The sequence below is a fragment of the Canis lupus genome, chromosome 35 (assembly GCF_048164855.1).
Source record: "Canis lupus baileyi chromosome 35, mCanLup2.hap1, whole genome shotgun sequence".
NCBI classification, from domain to species: Eukaryota; Metazoa; Chordata; class Mammalia; order Carnivora; family Canidae; genus Canis; species Canis lupus.
The window spans coordinates 25,366,676-25,381,461 of NC_132872.1; the positions used below are offsets into that span (position 1 = coordinate 25,366,676).

At 34.4% G+C, this 14,786-nt stretch overlaps 1 non-coding gene across 1 annotated transcript; it reads left to right on the forward strand.

The window, feature by feature from the left end:
• Window positions 1-12,361: 12,361 nt before the first annotated feature.
• LOC140625273 (small nucleolar RNA SNORA20) lies at window positions 12,362-12,491 on the forward strand. The gene has a single exon (XR_012024626.1). It is a non-coding gene; the product is annotated as a small nucleolar RNA SNORA20 (small nucleolar RNA).
• The last annotated feature ends 2,295 nt before the right edge of the window (window positions 12,492-14,786 follow it).

A 14,786-nucleotide genomic window follows, 5' to 3' on the forward strand; every position in this document is an offset into this window, starting at 1 on the left:
AAGTTTGGAAATTAAGTTTGATTATTTGGCAAAGTAGTGTCTGTTGTGTTTCTTCATTGTACAGGTACACTTTTGTGATTAATGAGTACTCTGCAAGGTGATATTTTGAGACTGTATGAATATTGAATAATTTTTTTTCTCCAGTAATCCTTCCCTCAATGGTTTTGGTATCCATTAATGCATATTGCTTGGATTAGTCATTACTCTGGTGCCAGAAAGATGGTGATTTTCCAATTTTATAATTTCCTCCGCATTTGTTCATTGTCATTTTCTGTAAAGAAGAACTTTGCATTCTCTACCTCCCCAACACCTGAAATAATTATTTTTGGGTATAATTATGAACTGATGGACTCCTTTTTTTCCCAATGTATTATAATTTATTCCACTCATTATTTGTTATACTGCTCTAGTTATTCCAAATTAGGCCCGTGGAAACCCTGCTAGGCTCTGTTAACCATCTCAATTGTCCTATTCCCTTAACTTGCTTATTATAAATAAACTTCGAAGATAATTAAAAATAATTTTTAGCCCAGTTATTTGTAGCAGTATATCAACTCCCTTATCACATTTGTTTTCACCTGTGAAAAATTGTGTAATGGCTCATCTTCAATAATATATGAAGAGCTTAGAAGTTGTCACTCCTCTTTTCATAAGAAAAAAACTGAACATACTGAAAACCAGTGATCTTTCTTGAACATAGCAACAAACTAAGATCTCAGGTCAAGCTGCTACCTCAAAACCATGCAAATTCAGAGAGTTACAAAAATGGTCTGCCCACCTGGAGCAGAAGTCATGGGAGCCATAAACTTATAGCAAGAGTTAAATGGTAATTTTTATAATGAATTTTCAGATGCTGAGTGTGGACTCGGATGAGAATGAGAAACTCCTGGGGCATCCATTCTGAGGGGGAACCCTGCACTTTAATGGCATTTGCCTCCAGAACCCCACCATCTTCCTGGTGAAGAGCCAGGAAAGATCTCCTGTACCTCTGGCAGGGAGAGGGGAAAAGTAAAATTCAAAAACTTACTGAGATCATCCACCATAACAAAGTCCCATCCATTCTTCAGGGTTCAAGACTTTACCAGAGCCTTATTCCACCTAGGAGACGGCCATACATAAAACTCTGGTGCCATCTCGGTTCACCAAAGAGGGGGAGTAAAGCTAAGAAATATTGGTGAAAATTACAGCCCGGTGACACAGGCCCACTAAAAGACTGAGATCTCCCCTGACACACACACATACCACTAAGGCTCCAGTGTAATAGTGAGTTAAAGCTGAAGAGGCTGCAAGACAGACTGTCATTGAGCAGTTCTTAGGGAAGTTGAAAGTGATAGCAAAGACAAAAACAAAGGCAATAAAGGTATTTGAATCCTCTAGTATGTACAACTATATAAAATGTTGACCACTGCCCAACTTCTAGGTAGAATAACATGAAACTTCTGTGAAGTTTCTAAAGACTGATTTACTTAAGTTCCTAGTACCTAATTCCTTTGTTATGTTTGTGTTGTAACATTCCATATGTAATCTGTGATTTCTGCCTATAAAAAATCAATATGGTAGCACATATAACCTGAAGGAAAACTTAATTTTTGATTCAGTATTAGACCAAATTATATGTATAATTAATGAAGTACAATTACAAAGTAATATTAAATCAATAGACAGACACCCCCAAAAAAGGCAGACTATTTTCCTTAGGAACAGAGAAACTAAAGTGAAATATTTGCATTGTAGGGACCTGCTGGTTTTATGGTCACATCTGCTAACCAGTCTGTTGTATCCTTGGCTCACAGAGATCCCCATGACTGCTGAAAAAAGTGATTCTTTCTGAAACATTTCCCCTTCATGTACCCTAGCATATTTCAGCAGTTTGTATTCCCAAAACTCGTGGTTGAAAAACAGCCTCATGCCTACATTTCCTGAAAAGAAGATCAGTCCAGAGGTGATTCAGTAACACATGAAGCTTGCTCTCCAGACATAAATATGAAATACAAATCAGAACACTGGCATAAAAATGACAGAAACCTCATCATATTGAGTTGGGAAGTCAACCTTATTATTAGTTAACAGGGATTGAGTGTTCTTTGGCAGTTGGTGGTGCCAACAAAGGGCTAGGTGCTGTAGAGAACACAGACAAAGTTCTTGCCCAGGGGGCTCATAATCAGATTAGACAAACCAGACACTCACACAGTCCAGCAGTCTGGAGTGGAGAAAGTTGGGTTTATATGGGGAACCTAAGGTCACTCTGTCCATAAGCATACTGTTTGCCTCCAACAAGCTTGTTCTCTTGTGTTTCTTCCAAACACAGAAGAAAACCTTAACATTCTTCCTCATGATTTTCATTTCAACACCACCCAGGAAGTCTGTTTTGCAAGTACTGTTGGGTTTTCATTGTCAAATGACAGGATTTAGGATAAATTCTATAAGCACATGGTCTGGTTTACTGGAGAAGGAAGGGCAAAAATCACAAGGCCAGAGTCACTAAAAGAGAAGCAAAATGATGTAGGAGAACATTTTTTATGGAGACCATCAGAGCCAGTTTTCTACTGAGGCTGCAATACACAAATTTAGAAGTTCAAATTTTTTAGATTCCACATGTTAAGTGAAATCATGCAGTATTTGTGTATCTGGTTTATTTCATTTAATCCATTTATCCATTGACAAACACTTTAGGTTGTTTTTGTATCTTGGCTATTGTGACTAGTGCTGCAATAAACATGGGTGGGTATCTCCTTGAGATACCGGTTTTGTTTCTTTTGGATACATACCCAGCATGGGATTATTGAATGATAAGGTTTTTAATTTTTTGAAGAAACTCTATACTGTTTTTAATTTTTTGAAGAAACTCTATACTGTTTTCTATAATAACTGTACCAATTTTGACCTCTACCATCACTGTACCAGATTGTTGAAGATCAGTTGATCACATATATATGGATCTATTTCCAGATTATTTATTCTGTGCCATTGGTCAGTGTGTCTGTTTTGATATCAGCACCATACTGTTTTGATTACTATAGCTTTGTAACATGTTTTATAATCAGAAAGTATGATGCTTCAGCATTGATTTTTTTTTTTTTTTGCTTAAGATTGCTTTGGCTATTTGGGGTCATTTATAGTTATATATGAATTTTAGGATTCTTTTTCTATTGTGAAAAATGCTGTTGTAATTTTGATAGATATCTGTACATTACTTTGCATAGTATGGATACTTTAATAATATTGATTCTTTCAACTCATGAACAAAGGCTATTTTCCCATTTCTTTGCATTTTCTTCAATTTCTTTCATCAATATTTTATAGCTTTTAGTGTAGAGATCTTTCACCTCCTTGGTTACATTTATTCCTAAGTATGTTATTCTTTTGTAGTACCAAAATTGTAAATGTGATTGTTTTCTTAACTTGTTTTTTGGATAATTCATTGCTAATGTATGCACATGCAACTGATTTTGTATGTTGATTTTATATCTTGCAACTTTACTGACTTTATTAGTTCTAAGAGCTTTGTGGCTGACTCTAGGGTTTTCATATATAAGGTCATGTTGTCTGCAAATAGATGCACTTTTACTTTCTTCTTTCTAATTTGGATACTTTTTAATTCATTTTTCTTGTCTAATTTCTCAGGCTAGGCTTTCTAGTACTATGTTGAAAAGAGGTGATGAGAGTGAGCACCATTGTCTTGTTCTGATCTCAGAGGAAGAGGAAAAGCTTTCAACTTTTCATCATTAAGTCAATGTTAGCTGTAGGATTGTCATATATGGCCTTTATTATGTTGAGGTGTATTCTTTCTATACCTAATTTTTTGAAAGTTTTTACCATAAAGGGATTTTAAATTTCATCAAATTATTTTCTGCATTTATTGAGATGGTAATTTTCCTTTATTCTATTAATGTAGTATAACGCATTCCAGAGATAAATCCCATTAGAAAATGGCATATGATTCTTTCAATATGTTGTTGAATTTGTTTTGCTAGTTTTTTGAGATTTTTACATTTATGTTCAACAAGGACATTAGCCTGTGGTTTTCATTTGTTGTAGTGTCCTTGTCTGGCTTTGGTATCATGGTAATACTAGCCTCATAAAATGAGTTTGGAAGTATTCCTTCCTCTTCAATTTTTTGGAAGAGTTTGAAATGAATTGGCATTAAATGTTTAATTCCTTCCTTAAATGTTTGGTAAAATTCACCAGTGAAGCCATCTGGTTCTGGGCTTTTTAATGGGAGATTTTGTGTTATTGATTCAATATTCAGTATTCTTTTCAGATATTCTATTTGTTTGCAATTCAATCCTGCTAGGTTGTGTATTCTTAGGAATTTATCCACTTCTTCTAGGTTACCCTCTTTTGATTCTTTTTATTTCTGTGTATTAGTTGTAATGTCTTCTCTTTCATTTACAATTCTATTTCCTTGAGTCATCTCTTATTTTCTGGTTCTTTCTAGCTAAAGGTTTGCAAATTTTCTTTATATTTTCAAAAGCCCTCTTTCATCTTTCATATCATCTTTCTAGTCTCTATTTCATTTTTTCAGCTCTAATATATATTATTTCATTCCTTCTGCTAATGGTAATGAGTTATTCCTTTCTGAGTTCCTTAAATTGGAAAGTTGGGTGTTTTATTTAAGATCTTTTTTTTTTTTTTTCTTAAAGTAGACATTTGTCAATATAAACTTCCCTCTTAGAATTGCTTTTGCTGCCTCCCATAAGTTTTGGCATGTTGTGTCTCCATATTTATTTGTCTCAGGTAGTTTTTTATTTCCTTTTTTTTTTTTTTTTTTTTTTAGATTTTATTTATTTATTCATGAGAGACATACACACAGAGAGGGAGAGAGGAACAGACATAGGCAGAGGGAGAAGCAGGCTCCATGCAGGGAGCCTGACCTGGGACTCGATTCCAGGTCTCCAGGATCACACCCTGGGCTGAAGGTGGCGCTAAACCGCTGAACCACCTGGGCTGCCCTTTTATTTCCTTTTTGATTTTCTTTTTGACCTATTGATTGTTCAGGAGTATGTTAATTTCCATGCATTTCTGAATTTTTCAATTTTCTCCTATTATTGATTTCTAGTTCCTGCATTGTGTCCAGAAAAATTACTTGATATGATTTTAATCTTCTTCAATTTGTTAAGACTTCTATTTTTGGCCTAATATATGGTCTATCCTAGAGAATGTTCCAAGTGTGCTTGAGAAGAATGTGTTTCCTGCTGCTGTTGAATGAAATCTTCTGTACCTGTCTGTTAGGTTAATTTGGTCTATAATTGTATTCAAGTTCTTTGTTTCTTTATTGATTTTCTTTTTTTTTTTTTCTTTATTGATTTTCTATCTGAATATTCTATCCATTTTTAAAAGTGATGTATTAAAGCCCCCTATTTTATTTATCACTATTTCTCCCTTTAGTTCTGTTGATATTTGCTTTATAAATGTAGGTGTTCCAATGTTTTGTACATATGTATTTATAATCATTATATCCTCTTGATGAAATTGATCGCTTTGTTATTATATAATGACCTCTTTGTCTCTTATAACAAGTTTTGACTTAAAATATATTTTGCCTGATATAAGTATAGCTACTCCCATTCTCTTTTAATGACCATTTCCATGTAATATCTTTTCCACCCCATTATTCTCAGTTTATGCATGTCCTTATAGTTAAATTAAGTTTCTTACAGGTGGTGTATAGAAAGGTCTTTTAAAAAAAATCCATTCAGCCACTCCATATCATTTGATTGGAGATTTTAATCCATTTACATTTAAATTAATTACTGATAGGTAAAGCTTACTGTTGCCATTTTGTTCATTATTTCCTAACTATTTTTTAGTTCCTGTTTTCCTGCATCCTCTCTTGCAGTCTTCTATGTGATTATGATTTTTTACATGAAATTCTATCCTCCTCATTTTTTGTGTATCTACTAATTTTTCTTTGTTCTTCTCATGAGGCTTATAAAATCATAGTCATAACAGTCTATTTTAAGCTGATAACTTCATTCACATATGAAAACTCCATACTTTTACCCTCCCACATTTCATGTTATTCATGTCATAATTTATATCTTTTTGTATCTGTTATAAATACTATAGATATAGTTATTTTTAATACATTTGTCATTTAAGTTTTATAATAGAGTTAAAATTATTTATGCACTACCATTACAACTTAAGAATATTCTGAATTCTTACCTTTACAGTGAGAGATATATTTTTATGTTGCTAAGTAGCAACCTTTAATTTCACTTTAAAGAACCACTCTTCGAATTTCTTATAAGGCAAGTATAGTGGTGATAAGCTCCCTCAGGAAGCAGACCCTTTTTTGAGTTCCATACCCTGGTTGCTATAAGCCCCTGTTCCTTTTTCCTTAGCTGCCCCCAGATTTTTCACCTATGCTGAGCCAATCCCTTCAGTGATCAGAGGAGGGTGAGAAATAAGTGGATCTCTTAGGTAGCATCCTGCATGGCTGGGAAATCTATGTGTCCACTGTGTCCTCATTTTCCCCTGTGGAAGTGATTGCAACCAAGATCTCTCATGGCATTGAGCTGTGCCACCTTAGTGGAAGGGCTACATGGGTAAAGTAAAACTAATCTTACCTTCTTCAATGAATCTTGGACTTTCTGATCCAGTAGAATGCTGGGACTTCTCCACTGGACTCCCAGGGTTCCACAAAGGTATTTTCATCTGTGGTTAGTTATAAAAAACAATGATTTTCTATGTGGTATGGCTGGAAAGACCTCTTCTGCCATCCTGTGATATCAATCTCCAAATTTGGAAAATTTTCACAATTATTTTTTCAATACTTATTCAGTCTTGCTCTCTTTTTCCTCTCTCTTGAGTATCTTGATGATACAACTGTTACATCCTTTGTTATTATCCCACAGGTTTAGGAGGTTATGCACATTTTCTTCTCAGTTTACATTTCTTGTGTTATCCAGAATAGGTGGATTCTATTGATAACTCCTGAAGTTACCTAATTTTATCCTCTGTACATTTTCATATTAGGTTTTGAGATTCTGGACCTTATTCTATTTTCTGTTTTGCCTAGCTTTTTGGACACCACTTTGGTAGAGGAGAGGAGGACTGCACTTCTTTATTATTGCCAAATGGAGGTCAAAGTACAGGTTCCCCACTTGGTTTCTATTGGCACTTGGGAGAACAGGTACTGCTTATTTGAGTTGCGTCAAGTGAGAGTTCTGGCTCTCCATATGGTTTCCTCTGACACAGAGGTGAGGTGGACTTATTACCAGTGGGTGATGGCAAAAGTCCCGATTCTTTACTAGGCCTTATCTGATACTGCCCTAACAGAGAAAGGGAAAGGACTTCATTACTGTTAAGGGTGGAAGTCTAGGCTCCCCACTCAGCATTTGATGTCATAGCTGTGGGTAAAGCCATAGTTTTTCCGTGTTGTTTGTCTATAATAAAATGGCTATTATCTAAAAGCTTTCTGTCTTGCCACTTTGCCCTTTCCCTAGTCCTTTGGCCTGACAGAACTTTTATCAGAACATTTTACTTTTTGTTTAATTTAATGTAATTCAATTTTATCTTGTTTTGTTTTAGATTTGTGTTCATCAGCATTTCTAGGTTTTTGGCTTCTTCAACTCCAAGTCTAGGATATATGTGATGAAAAGAAACCCCAGGTAATTCACTTCTGTGTTGTTCCTTCTGTCTTGAAGTCCTATATCATCTTTTTCTTCCCTCCACCCTTCAGAGTCATCTTATGTTGTTTTTCCTATGGTGTCCACAAATTTTAGTTTTACTTAGTGAGAAGAATAGGAAAAAATATACCTACTGCATTTTGCTAGAATTGGAAGTTCTGCTCTTTCAAGTCAAAATGAGGCATGAAGTAGCAGTCAGTGGGAGTTGTTGCTTGAAACAGTAATAAACCTGTGACACCTCTATTGTTAGCAAATTGACCTTAGAAATATAAAAAATTTGGGTCTCTTCAAAGTGAACCAATCTTCTTCTCAATCTGTTCTTTCTAGGAAGTTGCTTTATTACAAAAAACAAATTCCATGGTGAGGATTGAGGTAGGCGGGTGGGTGGGGTGGGGAGGAAATATAGCTTTTGCCTCTTTCTGGTTTATTCATTGCCTACTACTGCTATAGGTAGGGTAGTGTAATGGTTAAAACCAAGGCTCTGAAGTCAGACTGCATGGATTCAAAGTCTGGTTTAATCATGTGCTATATTATATGAACTTGGGTAAGTCTCCTAACTTCTCTAAGTTTTCTCTACTATAAATGGAGATAATAACATTATTTCTCTCACCAGATTATATATATGGGATCAAATGAGATTTTAAAAATCACTTAGCAGAAAGCCAGACATGCCATAAGTGTGCAGCAAATGATAGCTTGTTGTTAATATATGAATATGCTACGTATATGTAATATAGAAACATTAATAAACACTTGTTGAATAGATCTTGTCTCTTTTCCATTATGCCTTAGTTTTAAGCATTGCCTTATAATGTATTTAAGCCTTATTTGGTATTTCTTCTAACAGAGAACTCACATAATCTTGGGTGTTGAAGACTTGCACTATGTCACCATATTCTAACGTGTTATTTTGGCCAACCCATTCCAGCTGGATGGTGGATAGGGAAAACAAATCCAGTTGGTTTCCTAAAATACAAAGACTTTGTCAGAGAGGAAACTATTTTTATGTACAAATGAACAATTTCTGATAATTCAGGTAATTCCAGACAGACGAGGCAAGTTTTTATGCTTAGGATTTTCCAGAGGAGCTGTTTGTATTACTCGGATTTATCCAACTTTCTCTCTCACTTTGGCAGTATAGACCTGATTCTAAACATACCATGCAATAAGCTGTACATTTGGCTGAAAGTTTATTCTGTTTGGTCCAAATGGCATTAAAATCATTAACTAAATACACAGTGACTTGGAAGGAAGAAGAAAAAGAACTCAAATGAAAAATTATTTTTATTGCCAAAAGCTGAGTTCTCAGGCTGCTACAACCTGACTAACACCCAAGACAGGCAAGAGGCAGTCATCTTTTATGTTCTAGGTGTTAGTGATGACATGAATTATAGTGGGAAAAAAATACAGTATTTTTTAAGGTTCTGGCTGGTTTGAAAAATTAATGAATTTTCAATATTGAATTTAAAAATTATTCATTTGCAAGTCTTTCTATTTTTTCTTCTTTGGTTTTGAATTAAATCTTTTTTGTTGAAATGGCAGATTTTCAGAATACTCTCACTACCATTATGCTTTCTATTTACATGCTTCCAATACATTGGTGTCATATTTTATCCTTTATAAGTTTCCAGAACACTAGGTGACTTTTCTTGACAAACACATTGAAAATAGACAAGAAGACTCCCAATCAGTGCTGCACCACTGTATTCTCTACCTTGCTATTTGGTCAAACCAATATTTTGGTCAAGTAAAAAGAGACAAGAAAAAAAATTAATAACATACTATAAATTGTCCTGATAAGGCAAAGCAAAAAGTGACTGTGGACTAGGTTCAGCAAACACATGCTGATAATACTCTAAATAAATAACCAAAAATCATTGATGTTTTTTAGAACATTAATTTGTAATGTTTTCTTTTTATTCCTTTTAAAAATTATTTGATCTATCTATCTATCTATATCTCAAATATCTAATATCATGTTCGTAAGCACAGGAAAATATTAACTGATACTTTTTATTATTCCTGCCTAAGGACCTCAATATAATTTGAAGGGCCTTTGTGTTATAAATATTAAGGTCTAGGTACTACTTCTTTATAGAAAGTTTTTGATCTATTAAATAAAAAGAGAAAGCAGACAATAAGGAATGTAGAACCAATAATTACATGTAGCCCATATTAATATATGTAAAAATGAAATTGGACATTATAAAAATGTTTTAAAAATATAAATGTATGAATAAAGTTAAACTATAATCCTGTCACCAAATGATAACCAAAGATAGTGTTTTGTAGTATATCCTTCCAAGCATTTTTCTGGTCATATATATATAAATATTTCTTTTAAGGGGAAAGGGGTAGAGGGAGAGAGAGAGAGAGAATCTGAAGCAGGCTCCATGCCCAACAATGAGCCCAATGTGGAGCTTCCCTTCCTCTATTTCATCCATTCCCCCATCCACCTCCCCTCTGGTAACCATTTGTTTTCTATAATTTAGAGTGGGTTTCTTTGTTTTTTTTTTTTTTCTCTATTTTATCCTTTCCTTCTTTATTTTATCTCTTAAATTCTACATATAAGGGGAATCATATGGTATTTGTCTTTCTCTGACTGATTTCACTTAGCATTATATTCTCTAGATCTATCCATATTGTTACAAATGGCAAGATTTCTTTCTTTTTATGGCTGGATAATATTCCATTGTATATATACCACATTTTTATCCATTCATCTATGGATGGATGGACACTTGGGCTTCTTCCATAGTTGGCTATTATAAATAATGCTGCAATATACATAGGATTGCATGTATTCCTCTTAATTAGTGTTTTTGGATTTTTCACCCAATAGTATGATTCCTGGATCATAGGGTAGTTCTATTTTTAAATTTTTTTTTTAAGTAGGCTCCACATTCAGCGTGGAGCCCAATACAGGGCTCGAACTCACAACCCTGAGATCAAGACCTGAGCTGAGATCAGGAATTGGATTTAACCAATTAAGCCACTCAGGTGCCCCCTATTTTTAACTTTTTGAGAAACCTCTGTACTGTTTTCCACAGTGGCTAAACCTGTTTGCATTCCTACCAACAATGCAAGAGGGTTCCTTTTTCTCCACATCTTTACCATCTTTCTTTTTTTATTATTTAAATTCAACTAGCCAACATATAGTACATCATTAGTTTCAGATGTATTGTTCAGTAGTTTGTCAGTTGTGTATAACACCCAGTGCTTGTCACATCATGTGCCCTCCTTAATGCCCATCACCTAATTACCCCATCACTCCACCCACCTCCTCTACAGCAACCCTCAGTTTTTTTCCTATAGTTAAGAGCCTCTCATGATTTTTCTCCTTCAGTTCAGCCTCTCATGATTTTCCATTCAGTTTTCCCTCCCTTACCCTATGATCCTCTGCCCTGTTTCTTATATTCCACATATAAATGGAAGGACATCTTGACTCTTTCCACATTTTTACTGTTGTGGACATTGCTCCTATGAACACTAGGGTGCAAGTGCCCCTTCATTTCACTACATCTGTATCTTTGGGGCGAACACTCAGTAGTGCAATTGCTGTGTTGTAGGGTAGCTCTATTTTTGACTTCTTGAGGAACTTCCATACTGTTTTCCAGAGTCGTTCTACCAACTTGTACTCCCACCAACAGTGTAAGAGAACACTGGCAGAAACCTCTTTGGCTTTGGTCACAGCAACTTCTTACTAGACACATCTCCAAAAGCAAGTGAAACAAAAGCAAAAACGGACTATTGGGACTTCATCAGGATAGAATAGCTTCTGCACAGCAAAGGAAACAGTCAACAAAACTAAAAGACAACCTACAGAATGATAGAAGGTATTTGCAAATTATCTTATTACCTAAAGGGCTAGAATCCAAGATCTATAAAGAACTTATCAAACTCAACACTCAAGAAACAAATAATCCAGTCAAGAAATGGGAGAAGACATGAGCTGACACTTCTCCAAAGAAGAGTTACACATGACCAACAGATACATGAAAAAATGCTCAACATCACTTGGCATCAGGGAAATACAAATCAAAAGCACAATGAGATACCACTTTATACCAGTCAGGATGACTAAAATTAACAAGATAGGAAAGAACAAATATTGGCAAGGATGCAAGGAAAGGCCAACCAACATCTGCTGTTTTTCTCCATGTACTTTTTGATTTCTTCTTTAATTTCTTTGTTGTTCCATTCCTTATTTACAAACATATGTAACCTTACTGTATTTATGCTATTTTTCAGACTTTTCTTGCAGTTTATTTCTAGTTTCTAGTTGCATAAAGTTGTAGTCAGAAAAGATGTACGATTTAACTTCCATATTTTTTAATTTGTTGAAATTTATTTCATTGTCTAATATGTGATCTATTATGGAGAATGTACCATCCGCACTTGAAAAGAATGTGTATTCTGCTATTTTAGGGTGGAATTTTCTGACTATATTTGCTGGATCCATCTAATCCAGTGTGTCATTCAAAGCTACTGTTTCCTTGTTGATTTTTGGTTTGGATGATCTGTCCATTGATGTGAGTTGTTAAAGTCCTCTACTATTATTATTGTTTTATTATCAATTAGTTCCTTTGTGTTAGCCATTAACTGTTTTATGTATTTGGGTGTTCACATTTTGAGTGCATATATTTACAATTGTTATATCTTACTAGATTGTCCCCTTATTATTATATAGTGTCCTTTTTTGTTTCTTGTTAGAGTCTATTTTGTCCCTTCCCATTGATTGCTGCTCTAGTCTTTTAGTGATATAAGCAGTTATATACATGAGAGAGAACAGTATTAGGGTGTTGCAAAAGGAGATGGGAGTAACCATTTCATCTCTTCTGTGAAGTCCAGACATTGCTTTAATGTCTGAATCATGCAAGCAGGATTCAACCAAGGTGCTTATGGTGAATATAGACTTACTTTATAAAAACATTGATTTAAGAATTTTACTTTACTTTTTAAAATAGCACTAAATCTCATACATCTGCATCAATTATCTTATGTGAGGCAAATGATTTCATGTGTCATAAGATGGAGTGCTCTTTACATGATGCTCTTTGTGTTTTGAAGAGAGTTTTGGGGTCAAAATCCGTGGTTCCAGGTGGGATACTATAGAAGCAGCCCCTTCCATATACCTTTAGAACTACAAAACCAGATGAGGCCTCAGAAACAGCTTGCTATATCAGAGTTTGCAGGATCTCTTCTTATTTTTTTCTAACACACTGGCAGTTAATGCTGCCCAAAATTCCACAGACCTAGTTGCAAAGTTAAGAGCTTTCCATAATGAGGGACAAGGTAACCCAGAACACAAATTTCGTAAATGAATTGGTCTTGATTTCATCAATGGTAAACCTCAAGACAACAAACAAGCAGGGGTATTTGAACCAACCACGGTGAAAGTTAAGAGTTTAAAATTTGTGACAGAAGCTTCAATTTCTATTCTTCAAATTGATGATCTTACCAAATTACACCCAGAAAGCAAAGATGATAAGCATGGAGGTTATGAAAATGCTGTTCACTCAGGAGTCCTTGATGACTGATCTGATTTCTCTTTTATTTGTAATAATATTAGATGCAATTATCTTGTACCTTGAGTATCACATATTAAAAATAATGAGCTGTCAAAAAAGTCTAGTTTGTCCGTTATTAGTATTGGTACCCCAGCTTTCTTTTGACATACATCTGCATGATAAATGTAAATCTCCATTCCTTTACTTTCAATCTACATGTGTCTTGAGGTCTAAAATGAGTCTCTTGTAGGCAGCATATAGATGGGTCTTGTTTTTCTGTCCATTCCATCACCCATGTCATTTGATTGGTGAGGTTAGTCCATTAACATTGGAAGTAATTATTAATATGTATTTATTGCCGTTTTGTTTCTTGTTTTGTGATTAATAGTTTTTCTCTGATCCTTTCTTCTCTTGCTCTCTTTCATGATTTGCTGGGCTTTCTTTGCTGATATGGATTCCTTTATCTTCTTTGCATATCTTTTACTGGTTTGTGATTTATGGTTGCCACTAGATTGTATATAACATCTTCATATAAAGTCTATATTAAGTTGATGGCTGCCTAAATTTGAACCCATTCTTTATTCCTCTTTCCCCATGTTTTAGGTATATGGTGACATATTTTACATCCTTTTATTTTGTGAATCCTTTGACTGATTTTTATGGAGATATATTTTATTAAAATATATGTATGTATATATACACATATATTTTTATGACTTTTTGTGTTTTCTGCTTCTCATAATCTTTCCTTTCTACTCAAAGAGTACTCTTTAAATTTTTTATAGGGCTGGTTTAGTGGCCATGAATTCCTTTAGCTTTTGTTTGTATGAAAAACTCCTTAACTCTCCTATTTTGAATGATAGCCTTGCTGGGTAGAGTATTCTTGGCTGTGGATTTTTTCCTTTCAGCACTTTGAGTATATCATGCCACTCTCTGGCTTGCAAAGTTTCTGCTGAAAAATATGCTGATAGCTTTATGGGGTTTCTCTTAAATGTAACTGTCTTTTCTCTTGATGCTTTTAAAATTTTCTCTTTATCATTACTTTTTACCATTTTAATTACTATGCATCTTGATGTGGACATTTTCAGATTGATTCTGTTGGGAGATCTCTGTATTTCCTGAATCTGGATATCTGTTTCCTTCCCCAAATTAGAGAAGTTTTCATATCTTATTTCTCCAAATAAATTCTCTGCTTCCTCTTCTCCCTCTTCTCCTTCTGGGATTCCTATAATCTTGATGGAGTTGCTGAGTTCCCTAAGTCTATTATCATTTTACATATTTTTCCTCTTATCTATTCAGCTTGATTACTTTCCATTATTCTTACTTACAGGTCACTAATTTGTTCCTCTGTTTCCTCTAGCCTTCTGTTTATTCTATCTAGTGTATTTTTAATTTCATTTATTGTGTTAATCTCTTATTGGTTCTTTAAACTCTTGTTAACAGTCTCACTGATATCCTCCACTCTTTTCTCAAGTCCAGTGAGTATCTCTATGATTATTACTTTAAATTCTTTACTAGCATGTTATTTATATGCATTTCATTTTGGTTTCTTGCTGAGGTTTTGTCCTGTTCTTTCATTTGGGACATATCCCTCTCTCTCCTCATTTTTTCTCAGCCTCTTTTCTATAGCCTAATTGTTAAA